At 36.6% G+C, this 12,640-nt stretch overlaps 1 protein-coding gene across 1 annotated transcript in view; it reads right to left on the bottom strand.

Moving 5' to 3' along the window:
- The window catches only part of LOC101898170 (M-phase inducer phosphatase), a 519,762-nt gene that overhangs the window by 112,214 nt on the left and 394,908 nt on the right, over positions 1 to 12,640 (bottom strand). The gene's annotated exons all lie outside the window — the stretch shown is intronic.

The following is a 12,640-nucleotide window of genomic DNA, read 5'->3' as shown; positions in this document are numbered from 1 at the left end:
TCAAAATTTTAACCCTTTGTGGGGAAGGTACTTGATGGGGTGGACCGATATTGTCCATTTTCGTAACTGACCTAGCACTGATGCTAGTATTAGGACTTGCAAAGTTGGAGCAAAATCGGATTATCCTTTCTCTTTGTGTGCGGTAAATTACTTTCTTTGAAAATGTTGACATTTTGTGTGGGAGGTACCAGAAGGAGTGGACCGATATTGCTCATTTCCGAACTCGATATAAGTTTGACAATAATATTACGATGTACCAAGTTTGGATCAAATCGGATACTTTCTTCAGATACTATTTCGATGAGGCACGTTTTGGCAGTATCAAATGATATATACCCTCTCTAGCCATATGGCTAAGGGTATAATAGAGGAGGTAACCAATATAGTTCAAACCTGGCACGACGCAATATTTATGTGATATTTACTTGGATCCAATACAAAATGGACAATTTTGGCCCATTCCTTCGAAAGCTACTCCATAGAGGGTCAACAACTTGAATAATCATAACAGAAGTCGAAATATATTTGAATAATCGAACATTACCTGAGGGTATACATCTGTCGGTAAAACCGATTGAAACTTTTCAACTTGTTTTTTGATCAATTTTCTATCGGTCTTTCCTAGTTAAAATATACGTTAGGATCTTACTTTTTGGAGAAAGACATATTCTCTATCAAATTTCATTGTGACGTTAACACGTACCCCCTGAGAGATCCCTATTTCCATAGTAATTTGTATGGACCAGAGTTGGAAAATGATGTAAGGGCCACAATTACGGTATGGTGATACAGGAACAAATAAGTAGGTGGGGGTGCGGTGTTGTTTGTACTTTTGAATCAAACTTATATCTCTTTTTGGACAACCCTATAGGACTGTGAAATATATCGGGAACATTGATGCAGATATTTTTTTGATATACAAGAGCATGAACGTATATGCTTAGCATATACATAAATACGCATAAGTATCAACATAGACTGAGATTTTATATCTGCCGATTAATATTTCCTAACTCGACAATTAATGACTCATTTACATCCATGCCAGCATTTTCATTAACAAAACGGTATCGGCGTTTGATTCATTCATAAACAAAATTGACATTCATTTCACACCAGATTTGGCAAATAAGAGAAAAAACTTTTTTCTTCCACATAAAACAAACTTAAGTACAAACATATGTCTGTATGGATGTCAATGTCAATAATGTCGAACACACATTAGAAAAGGCCGACAGTTTTGAATAAACAAATAAAAATCTAGTAATCTGAAAGCTTTGCAAAAATTGCCATAGAGAATATTAGGCGGCAAACATTGAATGAGGGCCGTCCAAAGCTAATGATGATGCTGGGAACAAATAGTTATTAAACAAATAGCAGTGGGGAAAAAATAGCAAATGAGAGCAAAAATTCTAAAGAAATTCAAACGTGATGTCGGGGATATTTCCGCTCAAACATATTTTGGGGTATGCCCAACCAAAAAAAGAACAGTCTATTTTCACAATGTGTGAGCATCTCATGTTACTAGAGTCTAATACTCTAGGCTCCAATAATCCTCATTGCACTGCTTATGTTTATCTCTTTAACATTCCAATGGAAAGATGCCGCATCCGCTGGAGAATTTTGCGATGTGAAGAAAAGTAAAGAAAAAATATTGTTATTGGCATACTGCTTCGGAACCTTCCTCATAAAGGGTCAGCAGTTTGAATAATCGTAACTGGAATATACACTTGTGATATATAGGGTGAGATAAAAAAAATGCAACAAAGTCAAACGCCATAATTTTTAAATTTTCGGTTTAAATTTTATTGAATGAAAGCAAAAAAAGTCGGTAAATAGCATCAAATTTTAGAATAACTTTAGATTTGTTTGAATTGGTCACCTTTGGCACGATTTATGGCCTTCAACGGCCAATGAAACCGTCACACGCTGCCCGAATGTTGCTCTGCGGTATTTTGGCCCATTCTCAGTGAAGCGCTTGCTTGAGTTGATCGACACTTGGTATTTTTTAGTGTCAACCTTGCTTTTCAAAATACTCCAGACACAATAGTCCAACGGATTGGTATCCGGAGATTATGGTGGCCATTGTGCGCTGGAAATGGAGCGAGGAACCTCATTTTGTAACCATTCTTGGATGTCGCGTGCTGAGTGCGATGGTGCGGAGTCCTGCTGGAATGTCCAAGGTCTGCGATCAAAATGCTTGCGTGCCCAAAGCTTTAATACACCCTCCGGAATATAACACTCATTATTTATTTATTCTGATGCCACGGTCGATTAATACGACGGAGAGCGACCATCGGCTGTTATGGCGGCCCACACCATCACCATGGCCGGCGCTTAAGTTCTGGTGGCCAACCGAAGGTGCACATTTTCAGCTAACCTTTCTGCCACGATCATTTGTTTGTTTACAAACTGCTGTACAACGAATGTTTTCTCATCGGAGAAAACCAAATTCGTCAGTTCACCACTTCCGGCCAAGCGAAGCAACTTTTTAGCTCTTTTGAGTCTTTCTGTTGCGGTGTAAGTTCTTGCACTTTTTGGAATTTCAAGGGCTTTACCCCGAGCTCATTTTTTAATATTTGCCGAATGGAATATTGCGATATGTTTAGCTCACGAGCCATTTTTCGGCCACTGCGACGCGGGTTTCGATCAAGTCTCTTCTTTACTTTTCGAACCATTTCTGCAAAATGTTTTCTTTCGTCTACTCCTTTGACGTTGAGCTACGCTACCAGTATCACGGTAACGATGGATGATACGAGACACAAAAGATTTATTCACATTTAAATGTTGGAGTGCTCCGACGATAGCCACTTGTGGTTTTCCAGCCAAATATAAAGAAATAGCACTATCCCGCTTGAATTCCATCACGAATAACTTTTTTTCTGGAAAATTCTCACCCAAGTGATTTTGTACAATATACTGAGCTGCCATTGGAATAATGTTAAAAGCTGTCGGACGAGTGGCTTAGAAATGGCAGTAGTCTGAAGTTGGTTGCAGTTTTTTCATCTCAGCTTATATGTCGACTACTTCCTATACTTTATATGAGATATGTGCAGATTTTTGGAAAATTTGGATATATGCGTGAGGTACCCGATATAGCAGACCATTTCATGACCTTCATGGATACTCCAAATTGTGACCCTTTTGTGGGGGAGGTAATAGAAGGAGTGGACCGATATATCCCATCTTCACACCAGATCTTGGGTTAGTAAAAATATTGTGATGTGTGCAATTTGAAAGGAGCCGGATGCTTATTTTGGATTTTATTATCGTTTTGGTTTTTCAAAATGTTGACCCTTTGTTGGGGAGATACCGAAAGGAATGGTCCGATCTCTACCATGTTTATAACAGATGTTGTGTGGATGAAAATATTGAGATGTGCCCGGTCCAAGTTGAGTCAGATGTTATTTTCGCGTTTTATGAGCTTCATGGTGACTCAAAATTTTGAGCGCTTGTGGGGGAGGTACCAGAAGGAGTGGACCAATATATGCCATCTTCACAACATACCTTGTGTTAATAAAAATATTGGGATGTGTGTAATTTGAAGACAATCGGACTCTTACATCACATTTCACAAAAGTATAATTATTCCAAATTTTGACCCTTTGTGGGGGTGGTACCTGATTGAATGGACCGATATTGTCCATTTTCGCACTTGACTTAGCATTGATGCAAATATTATATATATGGAAAGTTGGAGAAAAATCGGATTATCCTTTCTCTTTCTGTGCAGTTAATTTTTTTCTTTAAAAATATTGACATTTTGTGGGGGGAGGTACCAGAAGGAGTGAGCCGATATTGCCCTTCTCTGAACTCGATCTAAGTTTGACAATAATATCAGGATGTAACAAGTTTTGGATTCGTTCGCACCAACCAATCAACCAGACAGACGGACGGACGGACATCGCTAGATCGACTCCAAATGTCCTGAAACGGATTTGGTCCAAAGAGACCTAGGGTCTAAAAATATATACCCATTGTAGCCATACGGCTAAGGTTATACAAATAGCATTAATAGGAGAACGGTAGGAGATGTTAAATGTATATAATTTTCTTTTAAACAAACTCTTCTTTTGAGATTTCAATAATGTTACTCACAATAAGAGACAATAGACCCCCACACCTAAAATTAAGTCAAGTGTGGTAAATGACCCTGGCTCCTACGTGACTTTTTTACACACACATTTTAATGTAATTTACAAAAAATGGAATTGTCTGCCATCTAATCGTTGTGCCTACCTCAATAGAATCCCCCCTACATTCACCACTCCGTACAAATGTAATTTCAACAAATGATGAAGACAAGCCATATTTCCACAATTACAAATAATGATTCTGTGTGCGGAGCAATGCAACAGTAGCATTTACTTTAAATATAGCCAGCCCTTTGATGGGGTCCAACATCTACACCACATCAGCATGGCTGGCTGGCTGTGGAGGCCGCCTTCAGTGTTTTTCATCAGCTAACAACTCAGCAATGGTGGGTTGCAGCACTGCAAGGGCAATGTTTATTGCGAAGTTGTTCTGCATCACGAAGGCAGTTCAATAAACTCCAGCAACTAATGATAGAAATCTTCAATGTAAGAATATTGTAATAACTATAATGATGATGATGCTGATGATGATCATCATCAACATCATTATTAGCTTTATATAAGAAAAATTATTGTGCTAGTCTTTGAAAATCCAGAACTATTAGAGGTGTCTACCAGCAACGCCAATTGGCTTGGGGTAGGGAAGGTGGAAGTAGAAAATTGCAGCAAAGTCAAAGAGGCGAACAACAACATCCTGTCTGCAACTATTGTGGCAATTTAAGTTTATGTACATCTTTATAAATGCAATAAGGGCAAAAAAAAAAAAAAAAAAAACAAGAGTAAATGCAACATACCGCACAGTGAAGTGGAAGGCACAGGCATTGAACATTAGTTCTGGGGGTCAGATGGGAGATAGAATTGAGGTAAAAATAAAATTCTTTATTATCTAAAAGAGTAGGGATAACTGACTGACTGAGAATCGACTCCCAGACGAAACGGCTGAAGCTAGAATCTGGAAATATTGCACGAGGCGGGCGATAAGCATGGGTTTTTGGAAATTCGTACTAAAAGTGTACGAAAATGTACTAAAAATTTAACACTTTGTATTGGAAAAACGGAATAAGGTAGAAATCTGAAATTTTGGAATGATATTCACTGATCGAGTGAAGGATAGATGTACGAAAGAGTTTTTAAAAATCCATGCTTTAAGGTTCCGAAAATGTCTCAAATGCTACTAAACTTCTAAAATTGTACCATTTGATATCATGTGAACGGATAGAGCTGAAAACTTGAAATTTGGAATTGTAATCAAAATTGAAGAGTAGAGGCGATGTAAGGACGTAGTTTTAAAAGTATATACTTATGTATACGAAAAGTACTAAATGGTACTATATTTAGTACAAATTGTGTTTGGAGGAAGGGTGGAGCTCGAATACTGAATTTTAAATTAATGTTTTTTCCGGAGTGTATGATTGGGAGTAAGTTTTCGAAATTTGTACTTATGTGCCCGAAAAATACCAAATGGTACTAAATTTGGTATCATTTCGATTGGGGTTCACCGATAGAGCTGGAATTCTGAAATTTAGAAATAAGTCTACTATTGTATGTACTTTGGGACTGAGGAATGTAGGTAGTGTTGGAAATTCGTACTTATGTGTACTAAAAGGTACTAAATTTGGAACAATTAAATTTTTTAATGCACCGGTACAGTGGGAATACTATTGGACCGTGTGATACAGGTAGTTATGAAAATTTTGTACTTAAGGGTACTAAGTGGTACTAAATTTGGTACATTTAAAATTTGGGTGAACCAACAGAGACGGAATACTGAAATTTTGAAAATAAGATTAATATTGGAACGTGTGATCGTAGTTATGAAAATGTGCACCTAAGTGTACTAAATGGTATTAAATTTGGTACACTTCTGATTTGGATGAAAAAAAGAGACGGAATTCTGAAATTTTGAAAATAAGATTTCTATTGGACCGTGTGATGTAGGTAGTTATGAAAAGTGTATACTTAAGTGTACTAAATGGTACTAAATTTGATACATTTCAGATTTGGGTGAACCAATATAGCTCCTGAAAATTGGAAATAAGATTACTGTCGGAGTGTAGGATTCGGATATGTAGGTAGATTTGAAAATTTGCACTAAAATGAACTAAATAAAGTACAAATTGTTTTTTGGCGAACCAACAGGGGTGGAATCCTAAAATATGGAATTGAGATTACCGTGGGAGTATGCAGAAAGTTATGGAAATTTGTTCTTATGAGTACTAAATTCTACTAATTCTGTTAGAAATTGGAATTCTGATGAATCGATGGAGCTGGAAATCTGAAACTGGTGGTTTCGGGAATGTGTACTACAAGTACACGAAAAGTACTAAATAGTGCTATATTTGGTACAATTTGGTATTGGGTGAACAGAAATCGCTGTTCATGTGTAGCCTGGACATGGACGTTTACTATACATACACAATAATTGTACGAAAAGTACTTGAATACTATTTAAATTTGTATTGGATGAGGGGGATGAAGGGCTCGAATCCTCAAATTTGATTTTGAAATCTCTGTTGGTATCTTGAATTCAGATATTGTTTCGAAAATATGTACGAAAATTACTAAGTGGTACTAAATTGGGAGTTGGATGATGGAATAGGGCAGAAATCCCGAAATTTTATATTGAGGTCTCTGTTGGTATCTGGAATTGAGTTATGGTTTTGGAAATGTGTACTGAGATTGTATGAAAAGTACTACATAGTACCACATTTGGTATTGGATGAAGGAGTAGGGTCGGAATCCTCAAATTTGATATATATGAATGTTGGTATCTGTGATGAACATGTAGAGGCGGTTTTGGAAATGTGTACTATATGTGTACGAAAGTACTAAACAGTACAAAATTTGATATTGGATGAAGGAAAAGGTAAGGAATCCCCAAAATTTATATTGAGGTCTCTCCTGGTACCTAGAATTGAGATATAGTGTTGGAGGTTGCGGCCACCAGAACTCAAGCGCCAGCCATGGTGATGGCTCGTATTAATCGACTGTGGCATCAGAATAAATGCCAAATATTATCGCGAAAATATTCATTTTGGCCGCAGACCTTGGACATCCCAACAGAACTCAGCACCATCGAACTCAGCACGTGCCACCCAATAATGGTTACAAAATTAGGTTTCTCGCATCATTTCCAACTCACAATGGCCACCATAATCTCCCGATACCAATCCGTTGGACTATTGTGTCTGGAGTACTTTGGAAAGCATGGTTGGCACTAAAAAATACCAAAGTGTCGATCACCTGAAGCAAGCGCTTCGCCGGGAATGGACCAAAATACCGCAGAGCAATATTCGGGCAGCATGTGGCGGTTTTATTGGGCTTCGAAGGCTATAATTCGTGCCAAAGGTGATCAATTAGAACAAATCTAAACTTATTCTAAAATTTGATGAAATTTCAAACCATTTTTGCTTTCATTCAATAAAATTAAAAAAAAATTAAAAATTATGGCATTTGACTTTGTTTCAGTTTTTCTTTTTTTCTTATCTCGCTGAACTGAGTCGATCCAGCTATGTATGTCCGTCCGTCTGTCCATATTAATTTGTAATGAAGCTACAGGTCGCAATTATGGCCCGATCCTGACGAAATTGAAAATAGAGTTGGGGTTGGGGTTAGAATAGAACCCTATTGTTTTTGGAGATGATTGCAAAACATTTAGGGGTTAAAATGTGCCAAAAACCAAAAAACTTTCCTGATTTGCTCTATAGGCCACAATTGTGAACCAATCGACGCTGAAATTTACATGGAGTTAGTGTTTGGGACTGGACAGAAGCCCACCAATTTGGGACGCCTTCTAGCAATATTTAGCGGGTGAAATAGACCCTAACTATTATGTTAGAAAATATGAACATTTTCCACAAAAACGCGAATATTTTTAAACCCAGCCAAATCACAAATACATGAAAAGGTCACTCCTGACCATTAAAGTTATAAATAGGATATATAGCAAAATAGGTGCAATTAATATGTTAAAGGAGCATATATTATTTATTCTGCTTATAAGTCAAGAATCGCTGGGCCGAAATTCAATTCGGAATGGTCTCTTGCTAGAAAAGGATAAAATCTATGAAAATCGAGGAAAAATGAAACAATAAATAGTGTTCCATTTTTTTTAATTTTTGTCATATTTGACTTAAAATTTTGAATTGTAAATTTTGTAAATTTCTAGGCCCTGCAACACTACGTTTTGAGGGTATTATATGCATGTCGTAATTATCGTCCGATCCCAACGAAATTTTGCGTGGGTTTGGTTTTAGTGTTTAATTAAAGCCTATTGTTCGTAAGATGTACATTTAGGGGTTCAAATGGTAAAAAAATTAAATTTTTCTAATTTTGTAGTCGCTCTATAGGCCACAATTGAAAACTAATCGACAAAGAATTTCGCATCAGTAGAGAGTTATGGACAGGGACATTATTTGAAAAACAAAATCTTTCAAAATTGACTTGGAACTTATTGTAGTGTTGTTTACTTGTTTTATATGAAATATTGACGATTTTAAAACAAAAATTTATTAAATATTTTACGAATTATCGCAGTATAAAAAATCATTGGTAATCGATCAAACAATGGGGAAGCGAGGCTAGATTTGAACATGTGCTCTGTTCCTGTCCTGAAAAATATAAGGTCGGGATGAACCTGCTAAATTGCAGTTATTATCAGACTCTATATAAACGCAAATTTTGGTATGCAAAATAAGACTTTAATATAATTATACCAACCAACCCAAGCTACTAACATATATTATTAGAGAACCACTGTGAACAAAAAGAACACATTTTCAAGAAAACAAGAAGTCAAATACAATTGCACATAAACTTGAAATTGTATGGAAATTCTTTGTAAAGCCCCCAATGGCAGACGGTTTGTCTAAAGTTCAAAAAACTCTCCAACTGGCTAGGCGAACACAAAACAACCGAGTGGAGACTTATGGCCATAGTTAATTGCATCCTCAACAGAATAATTCAAGTGCAATTGTTGTATAATTCTCTATACATGTATAGTTCGATTTGGATGTCCGATCCCCGCCAAAGCCTACAGCATCCATCCTTTGATAGTTGGATGGTTCCCCAACATCATCATCATGGGGAGCATGCATTGAAGTTAGACAACACATGTAATCGAGTTTGAAAGGGAATAGGGGACACACGTTGCAGAGAAGAATATAATTCCAGATAGAGAACGAAGAATGGAAAACAAAATCTTGAGTATACACAGAAAATATATATGTGAGTGAGTGAGTGGATATGTGTAGCTACTATCAACCGCTCTATGTTTCCTGAGCCAACTAAAGAAACAGGCAGCAATGTTCCTTCCATGCCTTTTTTAATAGTTTTTCGTAGGAATTGAGGATGAAACAGAAACCGTGACACACGTCAATAACACATTAAACGGGGCACAAGAAACACTGACAGCTACAACTACAAGAACAACAACAAGTGCATTAATGGTCACGATTTTATTGTTTCTTTTGATGGAGATTTTTTCTGTTTCTTTTTTTGTCGAGTAAGAATTCCCTTCTCAAAACTAAATTTCAATGTTCCTTCATTCCTGGTATTCAAAACATTAGTTTTAGTTATGTTGCGAGTATATCGTGATTTTTTACGATTTGTTTGATTTGTCCAAGCGAATGAGGGTTATCGAAGGGGTTAAAAGGATCGGGTTCTTGTTTTTATCCCATTTTCGATAAGAGAGAAATAAAACATTAGAATTATGGTGTTTGTGTTTATTAGAAGGTCAAAGGGAAAACAGAGTTTTATTGATGAAAGGATTAGGTCATAAAGGACCTGTTGAATTTATCACCTACCATTAAAAGAAGGCTATCACCAGAAATAATTTCCCAAAAAAAAAAAAAAAAAAAAACAGATATCGCTTGAAAGAAAACAAACAAATATTTCCACATAAACATTAGCAAATAAATATATTGTATTTACTTTTATTGAAAATTGAGAGTCACTGATTGTATTTTTTGGAAACTATAAAATTTTTGAAATTATGATATGAGGTAATAGAAATATTTTATCAACATTTTTATATTTCTGTTAATTTTTGAAAAATTTCTAGGGAAGCATAACCTGAAAAAAAAATAATAATAATATTAATAAATAAAAAAACAAATATATAATTAAAAATAAAGACTGAGATTTTTTAAATGAGTATATTTTTTCTAACTCTTTAAAGTGGTTACGCGAACCAAATTTTTTGGTACCTGTGTCACTTTCAGCACCATTATTAATGATAACCACATACTTTAATCCAGAAAATAATGAGTTATTCCTTTTTATTTTATAAGCAAAATAATTTAAATTCTCTCATCCTTAATGGATCCCACAGAGTCTACATATCCGACTGCAAAACCAATGGTCGATTGAGTGATGTCCTTACCTCATAATGATGAGATAGTCGAAAATTCGACCCCTCGATTGGCAAACATTAAAATATAACAGAAATGGAATAAAACTAGTCGAAAAAAATTAAAAACTGACTAAATGAAACCCTACTCCTCAATGTAAGTTTAGTAGAGCTACCCGTAATCAGAATCAGAGGGAATTAATGTATGGGAGGGGAACAACTCTAGTTTAGTAAAAAAAACTATTGGATTTTTTTGAAATTCCAAAGTTTTTTTTTTTCCAGAGGTAGGCATTTCCACCCTGATTCCGGAAAAGTCTTTTTTTTGTTTTGGTTGACGGACTTATGAAAACTTATGTAAATTTGAAAGCTTATGGAAATACCTATCCCACATGGGCTTCAAATCTGTAGTTATGTCTAAATTATAGATTTTTTGGAGCCTTTTTTATAAAACCGCCAAAAAGTTTCCATAAAATATATTGCCTTTTCATGGTGCTGAGTCCTGTTGGAATGTCCAAGGTCTGCGGCCAAAAAGTTTGCGTGCCCAAGGCTTTAATACACCCTCCCGAATATTTTCGCGATAATATTCGGCATTTATTCTGATACCACGGTTGATTAATACGAGCGGAGAGCGACCATCGGCTGTTATGGCGGCCCACACCATCAGCATGGTCGGCGCTTGAGTTCTGGTGGCCAACCGAAGGTGCACATTTTCAGCCGACCTCTTTGGCAAGCAAGCACGATCATTTTTTTTGTTTACAAACTGCTGGACAACGAATGTTTTCTCATCGGAGAAAACCAAATTCGGCAGTTCACCACTTCCGGCCAAGCGATGCAACTCTTTAGCTCCTTTGAGTCTATTTTCTTTCTGTTGCGGGGTAAGTTCTTGCACTTTTTGGAATTTCAATGGCTTTACCCCGAGCTCATTTTTCAATATTTGCCGAATGGAATAATATTGCGATATGTTCAGCTCACGAGTCATTTTTCGGCCACTTCGACGCGGGTTTTGATCAAGTCGTTTCTTTACTTTTATAACCATTTCTGCTGATGTTGCTGTTTTCTCCCGTCCACTTCCTTGACGTCGGGCTACGCTACCAGGATCACGGTAATGAGCGATGGTACGGGACACAAAAGATTTATTCACATTTAAATGTGTGCTCTAACGGTAGCCACTTGTCGTTTCCAGCCAAATATAAAGAAATTACGCTATCACGCTTCAATTCCATGACGAATAACTTTTTTTCTAGAAAAATTCTTTTGTACGCTTGTAAAGAATATAATGAGCTGTCTCTGGATAATTTTAACAGCTGTCGGACGAGTGGCTTAGAAATGACAGCAGTCTGAAGTTGGTTGCAGTTTTTTCACCTCACCCTGTATATAACCGTTCCGAAATGCTAGGTATGTGCTATCATATTTCATGGATACCGAGATATGGGTTTTTGAAGCCGGACAACCCGATTCTGTTCTGTATTTCGAAACAAAGTTTTTCTATATTTGATGCTGTTAAAGGTATGTCCAACATCGGCTAAGCGAACCAAATTTTTTCTAAATGTGATACTTATTTTACGTAGTTGCTCTTCGGCAAGGCCTTGAGATTTTCCCCTCTGGGTATGTCAAAAACTGGCAACGCGAACCATCATTTTTTATACCCTCAGCCATATTTCTATATACCCTCTATATATCATTTGATACGCCAAAACGTTTGAACCAACTCCGTTTCAGGACATTTGGAGTCGATCTAGCGATGTCCGTGTGGCTTTCTGGCTGGCTGGCCAAACTTGGTACATTGTAATATAACTGCCAAATTTAGATCGAGTTCAGAGATAGAGAAAGTCGGTCCCCTCTTTCTGGTAAATCCACCAAAAAAGGTCGATATTTAAAAAAAAAAATTTACTACACAGCAAGAGAAAGGATTATCCACTATTGCACCAACTTTGCAAATCCTAGTATTTTCATCAGTGCTACGTCCGGTGCGAAAATAGACAATATCGGTCCACACCATCAAGTACCTCCCCCACAAAGAGTCACAATTTAGAATAATTATAACTCTTATAAAATGTGATGTACGAGTCCGATTATCTTCAAATTACATACATCACAATATTTTATGGTAACCGAAGGTCTGGTGTGGAGGTGGAATATATCGGTCCACTGCTTCTGGTATCTCCCCCACAAAGGCTCAAAATTTTGAATTGAATGT

Source organism: Musca domestica, unplaced genomic scaffold (assembly GCF_030504385.1).
Source record: "Musca domestica strain aabys unplaced genomic scaffold, Musca_domestica.polishedcontigs.V.1.1 153, whole genome shotgun sequence".
Taxonomy (NCBI): domain Eukaryota; kingdom Metazoa; phylum Arthropoda; class Insecta; order Diptera; family Muscidae; genus Musca; species Musca domestica.
This window is presented reverse-complemented; position numbering and strand designations above follow the sequence as displayed.